This window comes from Neoarius graeffei, chromosome 1 (genome assembly GCF_027579695.1).
Source record: "Neoarius graeffei isolate fNeoGra1 chromosome 1, fNeoGra1.pri, whole genome shotgun sequence".
NCBI lineage: Eukaryota > Metazoa > Chordata > Actinopteri > Siluriformes > Ariidae > Neoarius > Neoarius graeffei.
Window position 1 is genome coordinate 29832665 of NC_083569.1, and position 24542 is coordinate 29857206.

The following is a 24542-nucleotide window of genomic DNA, read 5'->3' on the forward strand; positions in this document are numbered from 1 at the left end:
AACCCGTGAAGCTTACCACCTGGTATTCATGCAAATGGGACTCAGAATACACTCCCCCAGAACAAAAGTCTGCTTCTGGGCAGTCGCTCACTTGAAAATAAACAACCAACCAACCAACCAACGGAAACTCAGGCATGGTTCCAGAGAGCAACGAGCAGGCCAGGAAGGGCAGTTTGGGGAGCTTGCGGTAGTTAGTTGGTCAAACGCTCAAACACAGCAGGGGAATTAGCTCAAGTGGTAGAGCGCTTGCTTAGCATGTAAGAGGTAATGGGATGTATGCCCACATTCCCCAAAGCCGCCAGCTAACTTGCATTTTACAGAGAAAAACATTCTTGTCATCTTGCAAACCAGCCAAATCATCTGCACTTTCAGCCAAGTCAAGATCAAATTTCTTTCGCCACATTCAAAGCAGCACATCTGTGAAAACAGCCACTATTTGGATTAAACCCACAACCTTGGCACTGTTTGCAACAATGACCAAATCAACTAACTGCGCACTGCTTTTCTGCTGATATGCTCCTCTGATGAGCTCCGAAGGTGAGCTATCACAGATTCCTTTCAGTTTGCTTGGCTTTATTTCTTGAATTGCCCACTGACCTCAGAATCTCCAACTCACATTTTTCAACAGGCTTGTCATAGTCCCACCATCCACTATGAAATTCTAATTCTCGCTCGAGTGCAAAGTCAGCTGAGACAGCTTTTACCAACTGAAAATATGATGCTTACCTGCTTGTATTCTTAAAGCTGCTGGTGAAAAGCAAGCTGCTGTCGTGAAAAGGCACTTTTCACCACCTTCCAGCCAACTGCTCTCATTGAACAATGAAGCAACAAATGCTTCCTGAGGCATGCCCCAAAAGTGTGAGAAGCATGCCAGGGACTCCATGTGAGGAGATTGGGTTGTGTTAGGGGGAAAACCCGTGAAGCTTACCACCTGGTATTCATGCAAATGGGACTCAGAATACACTCCCCCAGAACAAAAGTCTGCTTCTGGGCAGTCGCTCACTTGAAAATAAACAACCAACCAACCAACGGAAACTCAGGCATGGTTCCAGAGAGCAACGAGCAGGCCAGGAAGGGCAGTTTGGGGAGCTTGCGGTAGTTAGTTGGTCAAACGCTCAAACACAGCAGGGGAATTAGCTCAAGTGGTAGAGCGCTTGCTTAGCATGTAAGAGGTAATGGGATGTATGCCCACATTCTCCAAAGCCGCCAGCTAACTTGCATTTTACAGAGAAAAACATTTTTGTCATCTTGCAAACCAGCCAAATCATCTGCACTTTCAGCCAAGTCAAGATCAAATTTCTTTCGCCACATTCAAAGCAGCACATCTGTGAAAACAGCCACTATTTGGATTAAACCCACAACCTTGGCACTGTTTGCAACAATGACCAAATCAACTAACTGCGCACTGCTTTTCTGCTGATATGCTCCTCTGATGAGCTCCGAAGGTGAGCTATCACAGATTCCTTTCAGTTTGCTTGGCTTTATTTCTTGAATTGCCTACTGACCTCAGAATCTGCAACTCACATTTTTCAACAGGCTTGTCATAGTCCCACCATCCACTATGAAATTCTAACTCTTGCTCGAGTGCAAAGTCAGCTGAGACAGCTTTTACAAACTGAAAATATGATGCTTACCTCCTTGTATTCTTAAAGCTGGTGGTGAAAAGCAAGCTGCTGTCGTGAAAAGGCACTTTTCACCACCTTCCAGCCAACTGATCTCATTGAACAATGAAGCAACAAATGCTTCCTGAGGCATGCCCCAAAAGTGTGAGAAGCATGCCAGGGACTCCATGTGAGGAGATTGGGTTGTTTTAGGGGCAAAACCCGTGAAGCTTACCACCTGGTATTCATGCAAATGGGACTCAGAATACACTCCCCCAGAACAAAAGTCTGCTTCTGGGCAGTCGCTCACTTGAAAATAAACAACCAACCAACCAATGGAAACTCAGGCATGGTTCCAGAGAGCAACGAGCAGGCCAGGAAGGGCAGTTTGGGGAGCTTGCGGTAGTTAGTTGGTCAAACGCTCAAACACAGCAGGGGAATTAGCTCAAGTGGTAGAGCGCTTGCTTCGCATGTAAGAGGTAGTGGGATCGATGCCCACATTCTCCAAAGCCGCCAGCTAACTTGCATTTTACAGAGAAAAACATTCTTGTCATCTTGCAAACCAGCCAAATCATCTGCACTTTCAGCCAAGTCAAGATCAAATTTCTTTCGCCACATTCAAAGCAGCACATCTGTGAAAATAGCCACTATTTGGATTAAACCCACAACCTTGGCACTGTTTGCAACAATGACCAAATCAACTAACTGCACACTGCTTTTCTGCTGATATGCTCTTCTGATGAGCTCCGAAGGTGAGCTATCACAGATTCCTTTCAGTTTGCTTGGCTTTATTTCTTGAATTGCCCACTGACCTCAGAATCTCCAACTCACATTTTTCAACAGGCTTGTCATAGTCCCACCATCCACTATGAAATTCTAACTCTCGCTCGAGTGCAAAGTCAGCTGAGACAGCTTTTACCAACTGAAAATATGATGCTTACCTCCTTGTATTCTTAAAGCTGGTGGTGAAAAGCAAGCTGCTGTCGTGAAAAGGCACTTTTCACCACCTTCCAGCCAACTGCTCTCATTGAACAATGAAGCAACAAATGCTTCCTGAGGCATGCCCCAAAAGTGTGAGAAGCATGCCAGGGACTCCATGTGAGGAGATTGGGTTGTTTTAGGGGCAAAACCCGTGAAGCTTACCACCTGGTATTCATGCAAATGGGACTCAGAATACACTCCCCCAGAACAAAAGTCTGCTTCTGGGCAGTCGCTCACTTGAAAATAAACAACCAACCAACCAATGGAAACTCAGGCATGGTTCCAGAGAGCAACGAGCAGGCCAGGAAGGGCAGTTTGGGGAGCTTGCGGTAGTTAGTTGGTCAAACTCTCAACTGTGGCAGGGGAATTAGCTCAAGTGGTAGAGCGCTTGCTTTGCATGTAAGAGGTAGTGGGATCAATGCCCACGTTCTCCAAAGCCGCCAGCTTACTTGCATTTTACAGAGAAAAACATTCTTGTCATCTTGCAAACCAGCCAAATCATCTGCACTTTCAGCCAAGTCAAGATCAAATTTCTTTCGCCACATTCAAAGCAGCACATCTGTGAAAATAGCCACTATTTGGATTAAACCCACAACCTTGGCACTGTTTGCAACAATGACCAAATCAACTAACTGCGCACTGCTTTTCTGCTGATATGCTCCTCTGATGAGCTCCGAAGGTGAGCTATCACAGATTCCTTTCAGTTTGCTTGGCTTTATTTCTTGAATTGCCCACTGACCTCAGAATCTCCAACTCACATTTTTCAACAGGCTTGTCATACTCCCACCATCCACTATGAAATTCTAACTCTCGCTCGAGTGCAAAGTCAGCTGAGACAGCTTTTACAAACTGAAAATATGATGCTTACCTGCTTGTATTCTTAAAGCTGCTGGTGAAAAGCAAGCTGCTGTCGTGAAAAGGCACTTTTCACCACCTTCCAGCCAACTGCTCTCATTGAACAATGAAGCAACAAATGCTTCCTGAGGCATGCCCCAAAAGTGTGAGAAGCATGCCAGGGACTCCATGTGAGGAGATTGGGTTGTGTTAGGGGGAAAACCCGTGAAGCTTACCACCTGGTATTCATGCAAATGGGACTCAGAATACACTCCCCCAGAACAAAAGTCTGCTTCTGGGCAGTCGCTCACTTGAAAATAAACAACCAACCAGCCAACGGAAACTCAGGCATGGTTCCAGAGAGCAACGAGCAGGCCAGGAAGGGCAGTTTGGGGAGCTTGCGGTAGTTAGTTGGTCAAACGCTCAAACACAGCAGGGGAATTAGCTCAAGTGGTAGAGCGCTTGCTTAGCATGTAAGAGGTAATGGGATGTATGCCCACATTCCCCAAAGCCGCCAGCTAACTTGCATTTTACAGAGAAAAACATTCTTGTCATCTTGCAAACCAGCCAAATCATCTGCACTTTCAGCCAAGTCAAGATCAAATTTCTTTCGCCACATTCAAAGCAGCACATCTGTGAAAACAGCCACTATTTGGATTAAACCCACAACCTTGGCACTGTTTGCAACAATGACCAAATCAACTAACTGCGCACTGCTTTTCTGCTGATATGCTCCTCTGATGAGCTCCGAAGGTGAGCTATCACAGATTCCTTTCAGTTTGCTTGGCTTTATTTCTTGAATTGCCCACTGACCTCAGAATCTCCAACTCACATTTTTCAACAGGCTTGTCATAGTCCCACCATCCACTATGAAATTCTAATTCTCGCTCGAGTGCAAAGTCAGCTGAGACAGCTTTTACCAACTGAAAATATGATGCTTACCTGCTTGTATTCTTAAAGCTGCTGGTGAAAAGCAAGCTGCTGTCGTGAAAAGGCACTTTTCACCACCTTCCAGCCAACTGCTCTCATTGAACAATGAAGCAACAAATGCTTCCTGAGGCATGCCCCAAAAGTGTGAGAAGCATGCCAGGGACTCCATGTGAGGAGATTGGGTTGTGTTAGGGGGAAAACCCGTGAAGCTTACCACCTGGTATTCATGCAAATGGGACTCAGAATACACTCCCCCAGAACAAAAGTCTGCTTCTGGGCAGTCGCTCACTTGAAAATAAACAACCAACCAGCCAACGGAAACTCAGGCATGGTTCCAGAGAGCAACGAGCAGGCCAGGAAGGGCAGTTTGGGGAGCTTGCGGTAGTTAGTTGGTCAAACGCTCAAACACAGCAGGGGAATTAGCTCAAGTGGTAGAGCGCTTGCTTTGCATGTAAGAGGTAGTGGGATCAATGCCCACGTTCTCCAAAGCCGCCAGCTTACTTGCATTTTACAGAGAAAAACATTCTTGTCATCTTGCAAACCAGCCAAATCATCTGCACTTTCAGCCAAGTCAAGATCAAATTTCTTTCGCCACATTCAAAGCAGCACATCTGTGAAAATAGCCACTATTTGGATTAAACCCACAACCTTGGCACTGTTTGCAACAATGACCAAATCAACTAACTGCGCACTGCTTTTCTGCTGATATGCTCCTCTGATGAGCTCCGAAGGTGAGCTATCACAGATTCCTTTCAGTTTGCTTGGCTTTATTTCTTGAATTGCCCACTGACCTCAGAATCTCCAACTCACATTTTTCAACAGGCTTGTCATACTCCCACCATCCACTATGAAATTCTAACTCTCGCTCGAGTGCAAAGTCAGCTGAGACAGCTTTTACAAACTGAAAATATGATGCTTACCTGCTTGTATTCTTAAAGCTGCTGGTGAAAAGCAAGCTGCTGTCGTGAAAAGGCACTTTTCACCACCTTCCAGCCAACTGCTCTCATTGAACAATGAAGCAACAAATGCTTCCTGAGGCATGCCCCAAAAGTGTGAGAAGCATGCCAGGGACTCCATGTGAGGAGATTGGGTTGTTTTAGGGGCAAAACCCGTGAAGCTTACCACCTGGTATTCATGCAAATGGGAGTCAGAATACACTCCCCCAGAACAAAAGTCTGCTTCTGGGCAGTCGCTCACTTGAAAATAAACAACCAACCAACCAACGGAAACTCAGGCATGGTTCCAGAGAGCAACGAGCAGGCCAGGAAGGGCAGTTTGGGGAGCTTGCGGTAGTTAGTTGGTCAAACGCTCAAACACAGCAGGGGAATTAGCTCAAGTGGTAGAGCGCTTGCTTAGCATGTAAGAGGTAATGGGATGTATGCCCACATTCCCCAAAGCCGCCAGCTAACTTGCATTTTACAGAGAAAAACATTCTTGTCATCTTGCAAACCAGCCAAATCATCTGCACTTTCAGCCAAGTCAAGATCAAATTTCTTTCGCCACATTCAAAGCAGCACATCTGTGAAAACAGCCACTATTTGGATTAAACCCACAACCTTGGCACTGTTTGCAACAATGACCAAATCAACTAACTGCGCACTGCTTTTCTGCTGATATGCTCCTCTGATGAGCTCCGAAGGTGAGCTATCACAGATTCCTTTCAGTTTGCTTGGCTTTATTTCTTGAATTGCCCACTGACCTCAGAATCTCCAACTCACATTTTTCAACAGGCTTGTCATAGTCCCACCATCCACTATGAAATTCTAATTCTCGCTCGAGTGCAAAGTCAGCTGAGACAGCTTTTACCAACTGAAAATATGATGCTTACCTGCTTGTATTCTTAAAGCTGCTGGTGAAAAGCAAGCTGCTGTCGTGAAAAGGCACTTTTCACCACCTTCCAGCCAACTGCTCTCATTGAACAATGAAGCAACAAATGCTTCCTGAGGCATGCCCCAAAAGTGTGAGAAGCATGCCAGGGACTCCATGTGAGGAGATTGGGTTGTGTTAGGGGGAAAACCCGTGAAGCTTACCACCTGGTATTCATGCAAATGGGACTCAGAATACACTCCCCCAGAACAAAAGTCTGCTTCTGGGCAGTCGCTCACTTGAAAATAAACAACCAACCAGCCAACGGAAACTCAGGCATGGTTCCAGAGAGCAACGAGCAGGCCAGGAAGGGCAGTTTGGGGAGCTTGCGGTAGTTAGTTGGTCAAACGCTCAAACACAGCAGGGGAATTAGCTCAAGTGGTAGAGCGCTTGCTTAGCATGTAAGAGGTAATGGGATGTATGCCCACATTCCCCAAAGCCGCCAGCTAACTTGCATTTTACAGAGAAAAACATTCTTGTCATCTTGCAAACCAGCCAAATCATCTGCACTTTCAGCCAAGTCAAGATCAAATTTCTTTCGCCACATTCAAAGCAGCACATCTGTGAAAACAGCCACTATTTGGATTAAACCCACAACCTTGGCACTGTTTGCAACAATGACCAAATCAACTAACTGCGCACTGCTTTTCTGCTGATATGCTCCTCTGATGAGCTCCGAAGGTGAGCTATCACAGATTCCTTTCAGTTTGCTTGGCTTTATTTCTTGAATTGCCCACTGACCTCAGAATCTCCAACTCACATTTTTCAACAGGCTTGTCATAGTCCCACCATCCACTATGAAATTCTAATTCTCGCTCGAGTGCAAAGTCAGCTGAGACAGCTTTTACCAACTGAAAATATGATGCTTACCTGCTTGTATTCTTAAAGCTGCTGGTGAAAAGCAAGCTGCTGTCGTGAAAAGGCACTTTTCACCACCTTCCAGCCAACTGCTCTCATTGAACAATGAAGCAACAAATGCTTCCTGAGGCATGCCCCAAAAGTGTGAGAAGCATGCCAGGGACTCCATGTGAGGAGATTGGGTTGTGTTAGGGGGAAAACCCGTGAAGCTTACCACCTGGTATTCATGCAAATGGGACTCAGAATACACTCCCCCAGAACAAAAGTCTGCTTCTGGGCAGTCGCTCACTTGAAAATAAACAACCAACCAGCCAACGGAAACTCAGGCATGGTTCCAGAGAGCAACGAGCAGGCCAGGAAGGGCAGTTTGGGGAGCTTGCGGTAGTTAGTTGGTCAAACTCTCAAATGTGGCAGGGGAATTAGCTCAAGTGGTAGAGCGCTTGCTTTGCATGTAAGAGGTAGTGGGATCAATGCCCACGTTCTCCAAAGCTGCCAGCTTACTTGCATTTTACAGAGAAAAACATTCTTGTCATCTTGCAAACCAGCCAAATCATCTGCACTTTCAGCCAAGTCAAGATCAAATTTCTTTCGCCACATTCAAAGCAGCACATCTGTGAAAATAGCCACTATTTGGATTAAACCCACAACCTTGGCACTGTTTGCAACAATGACCAAATCAACTAACTGCGCACTGCTTTTCTGCTGATATGCTCCTCTGATGAGCTCCGAAGGTGAGCTATCACAGATTCCTTTCAGTTTGCTTGGCTTTATTTCTTGAATTGCCCACTGACCTCAGAATCTCCAACTCACATTTTTCAACAGGCTTGTCATACTCCCACCATCCACTATGAAATTCTAACTCTCGCTCGAGTGCAAAGTCAGCTGAGACAGCTTTTACAAACTGAAAATATGATGCTTACCTGCTTGTATTCTTAAAGCTGCTGGTGAAAAGCAAGCTGCTGTCGTGAAAAGGCACTTTTCACCACCTTCCAGCCAACTGCTCTCATTGAACAATGAAGCAACAAATGCTTCCTGAGGCATGCCCCAAAAGTGTGAGAAGCATGCCAGGGACTCCATGTGAGGAGATTGGGTTGTTTTAGGGGCAAAACCCGTGAAGCTTACCACCTGGTATTCATGCAAATGGGACTCAGAATACACTCCCCCAGAACAAAAGTCTGCTTCTGGGCAGTCGCTCACTTGAAAATAAACAATCAACCAACCAATGGAAACTCAGGCATGGTTCCAGAGAGCAACGAGCAGGCCAGGAAGGGCAGTTTGGGGAGCTTGCGGTAGTTAGTTGGTCAAACGCTCAAACACAGCAGGGGAATTAGCTCAAGTGGTAGAGCGCTTGCTTAGCATGTAAGAGGTAATGGGATGTATGCCCACATTCCCCAAAGCCGCCAGCTAACTTGCATTTTACAGAGAAAAACATTCTTGTCATCTTGCAAACCAGCCAAATCATCTGCACTTTCAGCCAAGTCAAGATCAAATTTCTTTCGCCACATTCAAAGCAGCACATCTGTGAAAACAGCCACTATTTGGATTAAACCCACAACCTTGGCACTGTTTGCAACAATGACCAAATCAACTAACTGCGCACTGCTTTTCTGCTGATATGCTCCTCTGATGAGCTCTGAAGGTGAGCTATCACAGATTCCTTTCAGTTTGCTTGGCTTTATTTCTTGAATTGCCCACTGACCTCAGAATCTCCAACTCACATTTTTCAACAGGCTTGTCATACTCCCACCATCCACTATGAAATTCTAACTCTCGCTCGAGTGCAAAGTCAGCTGAGACAGCTTTTACAAACTGAAAATATGATGCTTACCTGCTTGTATTCTTAAAGCTGCTGGTGAAAAGCAAGCTGCTGTCGTGAAAAGGCACTTTTCACCACCTTCCAGCCAACTGCTCTCATTGAACAATGAAGCAACAAATGCTTCCTGAGGCATGCCCCAAAAGTGTGAGAAGCATGCCAGGGACTCCATGTGAGGAGATTGGGTTGTTTTAGGGGCAAAACCCGTGAAGCTTACCACCTGGTATTCATGCAAATGGGAGTCAGAATACACTCCCCCAGAACAAAAGTCTGCTTCTGGGCAGTCGCTCACTTGAAAATAAACAACCAATGGAAACTCAGGCATGGTTCCAGAGAGCAACGAGCAGGCCAGGAAGGGCAGTTTGGGGAGCTTGCGGTAGTTAGTTGGTCAAACGCTCAAACACAGCAGGGGAATTAGCTCAAGTGGTAGAGCGCTTGCTTAGCATGTAAGAGGTAATGGGATGTATGCCCACATTCTCCAAAGCCGCCAGCTAACTTGCATTTTACAGAGAAAAATATTTTTGTCATCTTGCAAACCAGCCAAATCATCTGCACTTTCAGCCAAGTCAAGATCAAATTTCTTTCGCCACATTCAAAGCAGCACATCTGTGAAAACAGCCACTATTTGGATTAAACCCACAACGTTGGCACTGTTTGCAACAATGACCAAATCAACTAACTGCGCACTGCTTTTCTGCTGATATGCTCCTCTGATGAGCTCCGAAGGTGAGCTATCACAGTTTCCTTTCAGTTTGCTTGGCTTTATTTCTTGAATTGCCCACTGACCTCAGAATCTGCAACTCACATTTTTCAACAGGCTTGTCATAGTCCCACCATCCACTATGAAATTCTAACTCTTGCTCGAGTGCAAAGTCAGCTGAGACAGCTTTTACAAACTGAAAATATGATGCTTACCTCCTTGTATTCTTAAAGCTGGTGGTGAAAAGCAAGCTGCTGTCGTGAAAAGGCACTTTTCACCACCTTCCAGCCAACTGATCTCATTGAACAATGAAGCAACAAATGCTTCCTGAGGCATGCCCCAAAAGTGTGAGAAGCATGCCAGGGACTCCATGTGAGGAGATTGGGTTGTTTTAGGGGCAAAACCCGTGAAGCTTACCACCTGGTATTCATGCAAATGGGACTCAGAATACACTCCCCCAGAACAAAAGTCTGCTTCTGGGCAGTCGCTCACTTGAAAATAAACAACCAACCAACCAATGGAAACTCAGGCATGGTTCCAGAGAGCAACGAGCAGGCCAGGAAGGGCAGTTTGGGGAGCTTGCGGTAGTTAGTTGGTCAAACGCTCAAACACAGCAGGGGAATTAGCTCAAGTGGTAGAGCGCTTGCTTCGCATGTAAGAGGTAGTGGGATCGATGCCCACATTCTCCAAAGCCGCCAGCTAACTTGCATTTTACAGAGAAAAACATTCTTGTCATCTTGCAAACCAGCCAAATCATCTGCACTTTCAGCCAAGTCAAGATCAAATTTCTTTCGCCACATTCAAAGCAGCACATCTGTGAAAATAGCCACTATTTGGATTAAACCCACAACCTTGGCACTGTTTGCAACAATGACCAAATCAACTAACTGCACACTGCTTTTCTGCTGATATGCTCTTCTGATGAGCTCCGAAGGTGAGCTATCACAGATTCCTTTCAGTTTGCTTGGCTTTATTTCTTGAATTGCCCACTGACCTCAGAATCTCCAACTCACATTTTTCAACAGGCTTGTCATAGTCCCACCATCCACTATGAAATTCTAACTCTCGCTCGAGTGCAAAGTCAGCTGAGACAGCTTTTACCAACTGAAAATATGATGCTTACCTCCTTGTATTCTTAAAGCTGGTGGTGAAAAGCAAGCTGCTGTCGTGAAAAGGCACTTTTCACCACCTTCCAGCCAACTGCTCTCATTGAACAATGAAGCAACAAATGCTTCCTGAGGCATGCCCCAAAAGTGTGAGAAGCATGCCAGGGACTCCATGTGAGGAGATTGGGTTGTTTTAGGGGCAAAACCCGTGAAGCTTACCACCTGGTATTCATGCAAATGGGACTCAGAATACACTCCCCCAGAACAAAAGTCTGCTTCTGGGCAGTCGCTCACTTGAAAATAAACAACCAACCAACCAATGGAAACTCAGGCATGGTTCCAGAGAGCAACGAGCAGGCCAGGAAGGGCAGTTTGGGGAGCTTGCGGTAGTTAGTTGGTCAAACTCTCAACTGGGGCAGGGGAATTAGCTCAAGTGGTAGAGCGCTTGCTTTGCATGTAAGAGGTAGTGGGATCAATGCCCACGTTCTCCAAAGCCGCCAGCTTACTTGCATTTTACAGAGAAAAACATTCTTGTCATCTTGCAAACCAGCCAAATCATCTGCACTTTCAGCCAAGTCAAGATCAAATTTCTTTCGCCACATTCAAAGCAGCACATCTGTGAAAATAGCCACTATTTGGATTAAACCCACAACCTTGGCACTGTTTGCAACAATGACCAAATCAACTAACTGCGCACTGCTTTTCTGCTGATATGCTCCTCTGATGAGCTCCGAAGGTGAGCTATCACAGATTCCTTTCAGTTTGCTTGGCTTTATTTCTTGAATTGCCCACTGACCTCAGAATCTCCAACTCACATTTTTCAACAGGCTTGTCATACTCCCACCATCCACTATGAAATTCTAACTCTCGCTCGAGTGCAAAGTCAGCTGAGACAGCTTTTACAAACTGAAAATATGATGCTTACCTGCTTGTATTCTTAAAGCTGCTGGTGAAAAGCAAGCTGCTGTCGTGAAAAGGCACTTTTCACCACCTTCCAGCCAACTGCTCTCATTGAACAATGAAGCAACAAATGCTTCCTGAGGCATGCCCCAAAAGTGTGAGAAGCATGCCAGGGACTCCATGTGAGGAGATTGGGTTGTGTTAGGGGGAAAACCCGTGAAGCTTACCACCTGGTATTCATGCAAATGGGACTCAGAATACACTCCCCCAGAACAAAAGTCTGCTTCTGGGCAGTCGCTCACTTGAAAATAAACAACCAACCAACCAATGGAAACTCAGGCATGGTTCCAGAGAGCAACGAGCAGGCCAGGAAGGGCAGTTTGGGGAGCTTGCGGTAGTTAGTTGGTCAAACTCTCAAATGTGGCAGGGGAATTAGCTCAAGTGGTAGAGCGCTTGCTTTGCATGTAAGAGGTAGTGGGATCAATGCCCACGTTCTCCAAAGCCGCCAGCTTATTTGCATTTTACAGAGAAAAACATTCTTGTCATCTTGCAAACCAGCCAAATCATCTGCACTTTCAGCCAAGTCAAGATCAAATTTCTTTCGCCACATTCAAAGCAGCACATCTGTGAAAATAGCCACTATTTGGATTAAACCCACAACCTTGGCACTGTTTGCAACAATGACCAAATCAACTAACTGCGCACTGCTTTTCTGCTGATATGCTCCTCTGATGAGCTCCGAAGGTGAGCTATCACAGATTCCTTTCAGTTTGCTTGGCTTTATTTCTTGAATTGCCCACTGACCTCAGAATCTCCAACTCACATTTTTCAACAGGCTTGTCATACTCCCACCATCCACTATGAAATTCTAACTCTCGCTCGAGTGCAAAGTCAGCTGAGACAGCTTTTACAAACTGAAAATATGATGCTTACCTGCTTGTATTCTTAAAGCTGCTGGTGAAAAGCAAGCTGCTGTCGTGAAAAGGCACTTTTCACCACCTTCCAGCCAACTGCTCTCATTGAACAATGAAGCAACAAATGCTTCCTGAGGCATGCCCCAAAAGTGTGAGAAGCATGCCAGGGACTCCATGTGAGGAGATTGGGTTGTGTTAGGGGGAAAACCCGTGAAGCTTACCACCTGGTATTCATGCAAATGGGACTCAGAATACACTCCCCCAGAACAAAAGTCTGCTTCTGGGCAGTCGCTCACTTGAAAATAAACAACCAACCAACCAACGGAAACTCAGGCATGGTTCCAGAGAGCAACGAGCAGGCCAGGAAGGGCAGTTTGGGGAGCTTGCGGTAGTTAGTTGGTCAAACGCTCAAACACAGCAGGGGAATTAGCTCAAGTGGTAGAGCGCTTGCTTAGCATGTAAGAGGTAATGGGATGTATGCCCACATTCCCCAAAGCCGCCAGCTAACTTGCATTTTACAGAGAAAAACATTCTTGTCATCTTGCAAACCAGCCAAATCATCTGCACTTTCAGCCAAGTCAAGATCAAATTTCTTTCGCCACATTCAAAGCAGCACATCTGTGAAAACAGCCACTATTTGGATTAAACCCACAACCTTGGCACTGTTTGCAACAATGACCAAATCAACTAACTGCGCACTGCTTTTCTGCTGATATGTTCCTCTGATGAGCTCCGAAGGTGAGCTATCACAGATTCCTTTCAGTTTGCTTGGCTTTATTTCTTGAATTGCCCACTGACCTCAGAATCTCCAACTCACATTTTTCAACAGGCTTGTCATAGTCCCACCATCCACTATGAAATTCTAACTCTCGCTCGAGTGCAAAGTCAGCTGAGACAGCTTTTACAAACTGAAAATATGATGCTTACCTGCTTGTATTCTTAAAGCTGCTGGTGAAAAGCAAGCTGCTGTCGTGAAAAGGCACTTTTCACCACCTTCCAGCCAACTGCTCTCATTGAACAATGAAGCAACAAATGCTTCCTGAGGCATGCCCCAAAAGTGTGAGAAGCATGCCAGGGACTCCATGTGAGGAGATTGGGTTGTTTTAGGGGCAAAACCCGTGAAGCTTACCACCTGGTATTCATGCAAATGGGAGTCAGAATACACTCCCCCAGAACAAAAGTCTGCTTCTGGGCAGTCGCTCACTTGAAAATAAACAACCAATGGAAACTCAGGCATGGTTCCAGAGAGCAACGAGCAGGCCAGGAAGGGCAGTTTGGGGAGCTTGCGGTAGTTAGTTGGTCAAACGCTCAAACACAGCAGGGGAATTAGCTCAAGTGGTAGAGCGCTTGCTTTGCATGTAAGAGGTAGTGGGATCGATGCCCACATTCTCCAAAGCCACCAGCTTACTTGCATTTTACAGAGAAAAACATTCTTGTCATCTTGCAAACCAGCCAAATCATCTGCACTTTCAGCCAAGTCAAGATCAAATTTCTTTCGCCACATTCAAAGCAGCACATCTGTGAAAATAGCCACTATTTGGATTAAACCCACAACCTTGGCACTGTTTGCAACAATGACCAAATCAACTAACTGCGCACTGCTTTTCTGCTGATATGCTCCTCTGATGAGCTCCGAAGGTGAGCTATCACAGATTCCTTTCAGTTTGCTTGGCTTTATTTCTTGAATTGCCCACTGACCTCAGAATCTCCAACTCACATTTTTCAACAGGCTTGTCATAGTCCCACCATCCACTATGAAATTCTAATTCTCGCTCGAGTGCAAAGTCAGCTGAGACAGCTTTTACCAACTGAAAATATGATGCTTACCTGCTTGTATTCTTAAAGCTGCTGGTGAAAAGCAAGCTGCTGTCGTGAAAAGGCACTTTTCACCACCTTCCAGCCAACTGCTCTCATTGAACAATGAAGCAACAAATGCTTCCTGAGGCATGCCCCAAAAGTGTGAGAAGCATGCCAGGGACTCCATGTGAGGAGATTGGGTTGTGTTAGGGGGAAAACCCGTGAAGCTTACCACCTGGTATTCATGCAAATGGGACTCAGAATACACTCCCCCAGAACAAAAGTCTGCTTCTGGGCAGTCGCTCACTTGAAAATAAACAACCAACCAACCAACGGAAACTCAGGCATGGTTCCAGAGAGCAACGAGCAGGCCAGGAAGGGCAGTTTGGGGAGCTTGCGGTAGTTAGTTGGTCAAACGCTCAAACACAGCAGGGGAATTAGCTCAAGTGGTAGAGCGCTTGCTTAGCATGTAAGAGGTAATGGGATGTATGCCCACATTCCCCAAAGCCGCCAGCTAACTTGCATTTTACAGAGAAAAACATTCTTGTCATCTTGCAAACCAGCCAAATCATCTGCACTTTCAGCCAAGTCAAGATCAAATTTCTTTCACCACATTCAAAGCAGCACATCTGTGAAAACAGCCACTATTTGGATTAAACCCACAACCTTGGCACTGTTTGCAACAATGACCAAATCAACTAACTGCGCACTGCTTTTCTGCTGATATGCTCCTCTGATGAGCTCCGAAGGTGAGCTATCACAGATTCCTTTCAGTTTGCTTGGCTTTATTTCTTGAATTGCCCACTGACCTCAGAATCTCCAACTCACATTTTTCAACAGGCTTGTCATAGTCCCACCATCCACTATGAAATTCTAACTCTCGCTCGAGTGCAAAGTCAGCTGAGACAGCTTTTACAAACTGAAAATATGATGCTTACCTGCTTGTATTCTTAAAGCTGCTGGTGAAAAGCAAGCTGCTGTCGTGAAAAGGCACTTTTCACCACCTTCCAGCCAACTGCTCTCATTGAACAATGAAGCAACAAATGCTTCCTGAGGCATGCCCCAAAAGTGTGAGAAGCATGCCAGGGACTCCATGTGAGGAGATTGGGTTGTTTTAGGGGCAAAACCCGTGAAGCTTACCACCTGGTATTCATGCAAATGGGAGTCAGAATACACTCCCCCAGAACAAAAGTCTGCTTCTGGGCAGTCGCTCACTTGAAAATAAACAACCAATGGAAACTCAGGCATGGTTCCAGAGAGCAACGAGCAGGCCAGGAAGGGCAGTTTGGGGAGCTTGCGGTAGTTAGTTGGTCAAACGCTCAAACACAGCAGGGGAATTAGCTCAAGTGGTAGAGCGCTTGCTTTGCATGTAAGAGGTAGTGGGATCGATGCCCACGTTCTCCAAAGCCGCCAGCTTACTTGCATTTTATAGAGAAAAACATTCTTGTCATCTTGCAAACCAGCCAAATCATCTGCACTTTCAGCCAAGTCAAGATCAAATTTCTTTCGCCACATTCAAAGCAGCACATCTGTGAAAATAGCCACTATTTGGATTAAACCCACAACCTTGGCACTGTTTGCAACAATGACCAAATCAACTAACTGCGCACTGCTTTTCTGCTGATATGCTCCTCTGATGAGCTCCGAAGGTGAGCTATCACAGATTCCTTTCAGTTTGCTTGGCTTTATTTCTTGAATTGCCCACTGACCTCAGAATCTCCAACTCACATTTTTCAACAGGCTTGTCATAGTCCCACCATCCACTATGAAATTCTAACTCTCGCTCGAGTGCAAAGTCAGCTGAGACAGCTTTTACAAACTGAAAATATGATGCTTACCTGCTTGTATTCTTAAAGCTGCTGGTGAAAAGCAAGCTGCTGTCGTGAAAAGGCACTTTTCACCACCTTCCAGCCAACTGCTCTCATTGAACAATGAAGCAACAAATGCTTCCTGAGGCATGCCCCAAAAGTGTGAGAAGCATGCCAGGGACTCCATGTGAGGAGATTGGGTTGTTTTAGGGGCAAAACCCGTGAAGCTTACCACCTGGTATTCATGCAAATGGGAGTCAGAATACACTCCCCCAGAACAAAAGTCTGCTTCTGGGCAGTCGCTCACTTGAAAATAAACAACCAATGGAAACTCAGGCATGGTTCCAGAGAGCAACGAGCAGGCCAGGAAGGGCAGTTTGGGGAGCTTGCGGTAGTTAGTTGGTCAAACGCTCAAACACAGCAGGGGAATTAGCTCAAGTGGTAGAGCGCTTGCTTTGCATGTAAGAGGTAGTGGGATCGATGCCCACATTCTCCAAAGCCGCCAGCTAACTTGCATTTTACAGAGAAAAACATTCTTGTCATCTTGCAAACCAGCCAAATCATCTGCACTTTCAGCCAAGTCAAGATCAAATTTCTTTCGCCACATTCAAAGCAGCACATTTGTGAAAACAGCCACTATTTGGATTAAACCCACAACCTTGGCACTGTTTGCAACAATGACCAAATCAACTAACTGCGCACTGCTTTTCTGCTGATATGCTCCTCTGATGAGCTCCGAAGGTGAGCTATCACAGATTCCTTTCAGTTTGCTTGGCTTTATTTCTTGAATTGCCCACTGACCTCAGAATCTCCAACTCACATTTTTCAACAGGCTTGTCATAGTCCCACCATCCACTATGAAATTCTAATTCTCGCTCGAGTGCAAAGTCAGCTGAGACAGCTTTTACCAACTGAAAATATGATGCTTACCTGCTTGTATTCTTAAAGCTGCTGGTGAAAAGCAAGCTGCTGTCGTGAAAAGGCACTTTTCACCACCTTCCAGCCAACTGCTCTCATTGAACAATGAAGCAACAAATGCTTCCTGAGGCATGCCCCAAAAGTGTGAGAAGCATGCCAGGGACTCCATGTGAGGAGATTGGGTTGTGTTAGGGGGAAAACCCGTGAAGCTTACCACCTGGTATTCATGCAAATGGGACTCAGAATACACTCCCCCAGAACAAAAGTCTGCTTCTGGGCAGTCGCTCACTTGAAAATAAACAACCAACCAACCAACGGAAACTCAGGCATGGTTCCAGAGAGCAACGAGCAGGCCAGGAAGGGCAGTTTGGCGAGCTTGCGGTAGTTAGTTGGTCAAACGCTCAAACACAGCAGGGGAATTAGCTCAAGTGGTAGAGCGCTTGCTTAGCATGTAAGAGGTAATGGGATGTATGCCCACATTCTCCAAAGCCGCCAGCTAACTTGCATTTTACAGAGAAAAACATTTTTGTCATCTTGCAAACCAGCCAAATCATCTGCACTTTCAGCCAAGTCAAGATCAAATTTCTTTCGCCACATTCAAAGCAGCACATCTGTGAAAACAGCCACTATTTGGATTAAACCCACAACCTTGGCACTGTTTGCAACAATGACCAAATCAACTAACTGCGCACTGCTTTTCTGCTGATATGCTCCTCTGATGAGCTCCGAAGGTGAGCTATCACAGATTCCTTTCAGTTTGCTTGGCTTTATTTCTTGAATTGCCCACTGACCTCAGAATCTGCAACTCACATTTTTCAACAGGCTTGTCATAGTCCCACCATCCACTATGAAATTCTAACTCTTGCTCGAGTGCAAAGTCAGCTGAGACAGCTTTTACAAACTGAAAATATGATGCTTACCTCCTTGTATTCTTAAAGCTGGTGGTGAAAAGCAAGCTGCTGTCGTGAAAAGGCACTTTTCACCACCTTCCAGCCAACTGCTCTCATTGAACAATGAAGCAACAAATGCTTCCTGAGGCATGCCCCAAAAGTGTGAGAAGCATGCCAGGGACTCCATGTGAGGAGATTGGGTTGTTTTAGGGGCAAAACCCGTGAAGCTTACCACCTGGTATTCATGCAAATGGGACTCAGAATACACTCCCCCAGAACAAAAGTCTGCTTCTGGGCAGTCGCTCACTTGAAAATAAACAACCAACCAACCAATGGAAACTCAGGCATGGTTCCAGAGAGCAACGAGCAGGCCAGGAAGGGCAGTTTGGGGAGCTTGCGGTAGTTAGTTGGTCAAACGCTCAAACACAGCAGGGGAATTAGCTCAAGTGGTAGAGCGCTTGCTTCGTATGTAAGAGGTAGTGGGATCGATGCCCACATTCTCCAAAGCCGCCAGCTAACTTGCATTTTACAGAGAAAAACATTATTGTCATCTTGCAAACCAGCCAAATCATCTGCACTTTCAGCCAAGTCAAGATCAAATTTCTTTCGCCACATTCAAAGCAGCACATCTGTGAAAATAGCCACTATTTGGATTAAACCCACAACCTTGGCACTGTTTGCAACAATGACCAAATCAACTAACTGCACACTGCTTTTCTGCTGATATGCTCTTCTGATGAGCTCCGAAGGTGAGCTATCACAGAATCCTTTCAGTTTGCTTGGCTTTATTTCTTGAATTGCCCACTGACCTCAGAATCTCCAACTCACATTTTTCAACAGGCTTGTCATACTCCCACCATCCACTATGAAATTCTAACTCTCGCTCGAGTGCAAAGTCAGCTGAAACAGCTTTTACAAACTGAAAATATGATGCTTACCTCCTTGTATTCTTAAAGCTGGTGGTGAAAAGCAAGCTGCTGTCGTGAAAAGGCACTTTTCACCACCTTCCAGCCAACTGCTCTCATTGAACAATGAAGCAACAAATGCTTCCTGAGGCATGCCCCAAAAGTGTGAGAAGCATGCCAGGGACTCCATGTGAGGAGATTGGGTTGTTTTAGGGGCAAAACCCGTGAAGCTTACCACCTGGTATTCATGCAAATGGGACTCAGAATACACTCCCCCAGAACAAAAGTCTGCTTCTGGGCAGTCGCTCACTTGAAAATAAACAACCAACCAACCAATGGAAACTCAGGCATGGTTCCAGAGAGCAACGAGCAGGCCAGGAAGGGCAGTTTGGGGAGCTTGCGGTAGTTAGTTGGTCAAACTCTCAAATGTGGCAGGGGAATTAGCTCAAGTGGTAGAGCGCTTGCTTTGCATGTAAGAGGTAGTGGGATCAATGCCCACGTTCTCCAAAGCCGCCAGCTTGCTTGCATTTTACAGAGAAAAACATTCTTGTCATCTTGCAAACCAGCCAAATCATCTGCACTTTCAGCCAAGTCAAGATCAAATTTCTTTCGCCACATTCAAAGCAGCACATCTGTGAAAATAGCCACTATTTGGATTAAACCCACAACCTTGGCACTGTTTGCAACAATGACCAAATCAACTAACTGCGCACTGCTTTTCTGCTGATATGCTCCTCTGATGAGCTCCGAAGGTGAGCTATCACAGATTCCTTTCAGTTTGCTTGGCTTTATTTCTTGAATTGCCCACTGACCTCAGAATCTCCAACTCACATTTTTCAACAGGCTTGTCATACTCCCACCATCCACTATGAAATTCTAACTCTCGCTCGAGTGCAAAGTCAGCTGAGACAGCTTTTACAAACTGAAAATATGATGCTTACCTGCTTGTATTCTTAAAGCTGCTGGTGAAAAGCAAGCTGCTGTCGTGAAAAGGCACTTTTCACCACCTTCCAGCCAACTGCTCTCATTGAACAATGAAGCAACAAATGCTTCCTGAGGCATGCCCCAAAAGTGTGAGAAGCATGCCAGGGACTCCATGTGAGGAGATTGGGTTGTGTTAGGGGGAAAACCCGTGAAGCTTACCACCTGGTATTCATGCAAATGGGACTCAGAATACACTCCCCCAGAACAAAAGTCTGCTTCTGGGCAGTCGCTCACTTGAAAATAAACAACCAATGGAAACTCAGGCATGGTTCCAGAGAGCAACGAGCAGGCCAGGAAGGGCAGTTTGGGGAGCTTGCGGTAGTTAGTTGGTCAAACGCTCAAACACAGCAGGGGAATTAGCTCAAGTGGTAGAGCGCTTGCTTTGCATGTAAGAGGTAGTGGGATCGATGCCCACATTCTCCAAAGCCGCCAGTTAACTTGCATTTTACAGAGAAAAACATTCTTGTCATCTTGCAAACCAGCCAAATCATCTGCACTTTCAGCCAAGTCAAGATCAAATTTCTTTCGCCACATTCAAAGCAGCACATTTGTGAAAACAGCCACTATTTGGATTAAACCCACAACCTTGGCACTGTTTGCAACAATGACCAAATCAACTAACTGCGCACTGCTTTTCTGCTGATATACTCCTCTGATGAGCTCCGAAGGTGAGCTATCACAGATTCCTTTCAGTTTGCTTGGCTTTATTTCTTGAATTGCCCACTGACCTCAGAATCTCCAACTCACATTTTTCAACAGGCTTGTCATAGTCCCACCATCCACTATGAAATTCTAATTCTCGCTCGAGTGCAAAGTCAGCTGAGACAGCTTTTACCAACTGAAAATATGATGCTTACCTGCTTGTATTCTTAAAGCTGCTGGTGAAAAGCAAGCTGCTGTCGTGAAAAGGCACTTTTCACCACCTTCCAGCCAACTGCTCTCATTGAACAATGAAGCAACAAATGCTTCCTGAGGCATGCCCCAAAAGTGTGAGAAGCATGCCAGGGACTCCATGTGAGGAGATTGGGTTGTGTTAGGGGGAAAACCCGTGAAGCTTACCACCTGGTATTCATGCAAATGGGACTCAGAATACACTCCCCCAGAACAAAAGTCTGCTTCTGGGCAGTCGCTCACTTGAAAATAAACAACCAATGGAAACTCAGGCATGGTTCCAGAGAGCAACGAGCAGGCCAGGAAGGGCAGTTTGGGGAGCTTGCGGTAGTTAGTTGGTCAAACGCTCAAACACAGCAGGGGAATTAGCTCAAGTGGTAGAGCGCTTGCTTTGCATGTAAGAGGTAGTGGGATCGATGCCCACATTCTCCAAAGCCGCCAGTTAACTTGCATTTTACAGAGAAAAACATTCTTGTCATCTTGCAAACCAGCCAAATCATCTGCACTTTCAGCCAAGTCAAGATCAAATTTCTTTCGCCACATTCAAAGCAGCACATTTGTGAAAACAGCCACTATTTGGATTAAACCCACAACCTTGGCACTGTTTGCAACAATGACCAAATCAACTAACTGCGCACTGCTTTTCTGCTGATATACTCCTCTGATGAGCTCCGAAGGTGAGCTATCACAGATTCCTTTCAGTTTGCTTGGCTTTATTTCTTGAATTGCCCACTGACCTCAGAATCTCCAACTCACATTTTTCAACAGGCTTGTCATAGTCCCACCATCCACTATGAAATTCTAATTCTCGCTCGAGTGCAAAGTCAGCTGAGACAGCTTTTACCAACTGAAAATATGATGCTTACCTGCTTGTATTCTTAAAGCTGCTGGTGAAAAGCAAGCTGCTGTCGTGAAAAGGCACTTTTCACCACCTTCCAGCCAACTGCTCTCATTGAACAATGAAGCAACAAATGCTTCCTGAGGCATGCCCCAAAAGTGTGAGAAGCATGCCAGGGACTCCATGTGAGGAGATTGGGTTGTGTTAGGGGGAAAACCCGTGAAGCTTACCACCTGGTATTCATGCAAATGGGACTCAGAATACACTCCCCCAGAACAAAAGTCTGCTTCTGGGCAGTCGCTCACTTGAAAATAAACAACCAACCAACCAACGGAAACTCAGGCATGGTTCCAGAGAGCAACGAGCAGGCCAGGAAGGGCAGTTTGGGGAGCTTGCGGTAGTTAGTTGGTCAAACGCTCAAACACAGCAGGGGAATTAGCTCAAGTGGTAGAGCGCTTGCTTAGCATGTAAGAGGTAATGGGATGTATGCCCACATTCCCCAAAGCCGCCAGCTAACTTGCATTTTACAGAGAAAAACATTCTTGTCATCTTGCAAACCAGCCAAATCATCTGCACTTTCAGCCAAGTCAAGATCAAATTTCTTTCGCCACATTCAAAGCAGCACATCTGTGAAAACAGCCACTATTTGGATTAAACCCACAACCTTGGCACTGTTTGCAACAATGACCAAATCAACTAACTGCGCACTGCTTTTCTGCTGATATGCTCCTCTGATGAGCTCCGAAGGTGAGCTATCACAGATTCCTTTCAGTTTGCTTGGCTTTATTTCTTGAATTGCCCACTGACCTCAGAATCTCCAACTCACATTTTTCAACAGGCTTGTCATAGTCCCACCATCCACTATGAAATTCTAACTCTCGCTCGAGTGCAAAGTCAGCTGAGACAGCTTTTACAAACTGAAAATATGATGCTTACCTGCTTGTATTCTTAAAGCTGCTGGTGAAAAGCAAGCTGCTGTCGTGAAAAGGCACTTTTCACCACCTTCCAGCCAACTGCTCTCATTGAACAATGAAGCAACAAATGCTTCCTGAGGCATGCCCCAAAAGTGTGAGAAGCATGCCAGGGACTCCATGTGAGGAGATTGGGTTGTTTTAGGGGCAAAACCCGTGAAGCTTACCACCTGGTATTCATGCAAATGGGAGTCAGAATACACTCCCCCAGAACAAAAGTCTGCTTCTGGGCAGTCGCTCACTTGAAAATAAACAACCAATGGAAACTCAGGCATGGTTCCAGAGAGCAACGAGCAGGCCAGGAAGGGCAGTTTGGGGAGCTTGCGGTAGTTAGTTGGTCAAACGCTCAAACACAGCAGGGGAATTAGCTCAAGTGGTAGAGTGCTTGCTTTGCATGTAAGAGGTAGTGGGATCGATGCCCACATTCGCCAAAGCTGCCAGCTTACTTGCATTTTACAGAGAAAAACATTCTTGTCATCTTGCAAAAAAGCCAAATCATCTGCACTTTCAGCCAAGTCAAGATCAAATTTCTTTCGCCACATTCAAAGCAGCACATCTGTGAAAACAGCCACTATTTGGATTAAACCCACAACCTTGGCACTGTTTGCAACAATGACCAAATCAACTAACTGCGCACTGCTTTTCTGCTGATATGCTCCTCTGATGAGCTCCGAAGGTGAGCTATCACAGATTCCTTTCAGTTTGCTTGGCTTTATTTCTTGAATTGCCCACTGACCTCAGAATCTCCAACTCACATTTTTCAACAGGCTTGTCATACTCCCACCATCCACTATGAAATTCTAACTCTCGCTCGAGTGCAAAGTCAGCTGAGACAGCTTTTACAAACTGAAAATATGATGCTTACCTGCTTGTATTCTTAAAGCTGCTGGTGAAAAGCAAGCTGCTGTCGTGAAAAGGCACTTTTCACCACCTTCCAGCCAACTGCTCTCATTGAACAATGAAGCAACAAATGCTTCCTGAGGCATGCCCCAAAAGTGTGAGAAGCATGCCAGGGACTCCATGTGAGGAGATTGGGTTGTTTTAGGGGCAAAACCCGTGAAGCTTACCACCTGGTATTCATGCAAATGGGAGTCAGAATACACTCCCCCAGAACAAAAGTCTGCTTCTGGGCAGTCGCTCACTTGAAAATAAACAACCAATGGAAACTCAGGCATGGTTCCAGAGAGCAACGAGCAGGCCAGGAAGGGCAGTTTGGGGAGCTTGCGGTAGTTAGTTGGTCAAACGCTCAAACACAGCAGGGGAATTAGCTCAAGTGGTAGAGCGCTTGCTTTGCATGTAAGAGGTAGTGGGATCGATGCCCACATTCTCCAAAGCCGCCAGTTAACTTGCATTTTACAGAGAAAAACATTCTTGTCATCTTGCAAACCAGCCAAATCATCTGCACTTTCAGCCAAGTCAAGATCAAATTTCTTTCGCCACATTCAAAGCAGCACATTTGTGAAAACAGCCACTATTTGGATTAAACCCACAACCTTGGCACTGTTTGCAACAATGACCAAATCAACTAACTGCGCACTGCTTTTCTGCTGATATGCTCCTCTGATGAGCTCCGAAGGTGAGCTATCACAGATTCCTTTCAGTTTGCTTGGCTTTATTTCTTGAATTGCCCACTGACCTCAGAATCTCCAACTCACATTTTTCAACAGGCTTGTCATACTCCCACCATCCACTATGAAATTCTAACTCTCGCTCGAGTGCAAAGTCAGCTGAGACAGCTTTTACAAACTGAAAATATGATGCTTACCTGCTTGTATTCTTAAAGCTGCTGGTGAAAAGCAAGCTGCTGTCGTGAAAAGGCACTTTTCACCACCTTCCAGCCAACTGCTCTCATTGAACAATGAAGCAACAAATGCTTCCTGAGGCATGCCCCAAAAGTGTGAGAAGCATGCCAGGGACTCCATGTGAGGAGATTGGGTTGTTTTAGGGGCAAAACCCGTGAAGCTTACCACCTGGTATTCATGCAAATGGGAGTCAGAATACACTCCCCCAGAACAAAAGTCTGCTTCTGGGCAGTCG

General features: G+C 45.7%; 8 non-coding genes across 8 annotated transcripts; all 8 read left to right on the plus strand.

Annotated features, from left to right (window-relative positions):
* The first annotated feature begins 2035 nt into the window (after window positions 1-2035).
* Window positions 2036-2108, plus strand: trnaa-cgc (transfer RNA alanine (anticodon CGC)). The gene has a single exon. It is a non-coding gene; the product is annotated as a tRNA-Ala (tRNA).
* An 8091-nt stretch (window positions 2109-10199) lies between these two features.
* trnaa-cgc (transfer RNA alanine (anticodon CGC)) lies at window positions 10200-10272 on the plus strand. Its single transcript has one exon. It is a non-coding gene; the product is annotated as a tRNA-Ala (tRNA).
* Window positions 10273-13823: 3551 nt separating this feature from the next.
* On the plus strand, window positions 13824-13896 carry trnaa-ugc (transfer RNA alanine (anticodon UGC)). The gene has a single exon. It is a non-coding gene; the product is annotated as a tRNA-Ala (tRNA).
* A 2635-nt stretch (window positions 13897-16531) lies between these two features.
* Window positions 16532-16604, plus strand: trnaa-ugc (transfer RNA alanine (anticodon UGC)). Its single transcript has one exon. It is a non-coding gene; the product is annotated as a tRNA-Ala (tRNA).
* Window positions 16605-18347: 1743 nt separating this feature from the next.
* trnat-cgu (transfer RNA threonine (anticodon CGU)) lies at window positions 18348-18420 on the plus strand. The gene has a single exon. It is a non-coding gene; the product is annotated as a tRNA-Thr (tRNA).
* Window positions 18421-20155: 1735 nt separating this feature from the next.
* Window positions 20156-20228, plus strand: trnaa-ugc (transfer RNA alanine (anticodon UGC)). The gene has a single exon. It is a non-coding gene; the product is annotated as a tRNA-Ala (tRNA).
* Window positions 20229-21055: 827 nt separating this feature from the next.
* trnaa-ugc (transfer RNA alanine (anticodon UGC)) lies at window positions 21056-21128 on the plus strand. Its single transcript has one exon. It is a non-coding gene; the product is annotated as a tRNA-Ala (tRNA).
* A 2635-nt stretch (window positions 21129-23763) lies between these two features.
* On the plus strand, window positions 23764-23836 carry trnaa-ugc (transfer RNA alanine (anticodon UGC)). The gene has a single exon. It is a non-coding gene; the product is annotated as a tRNA-Ala (tRNA).
* The last annotated feature ends 706 nt before the right edge of the window (window positions 23837-24542 follow it).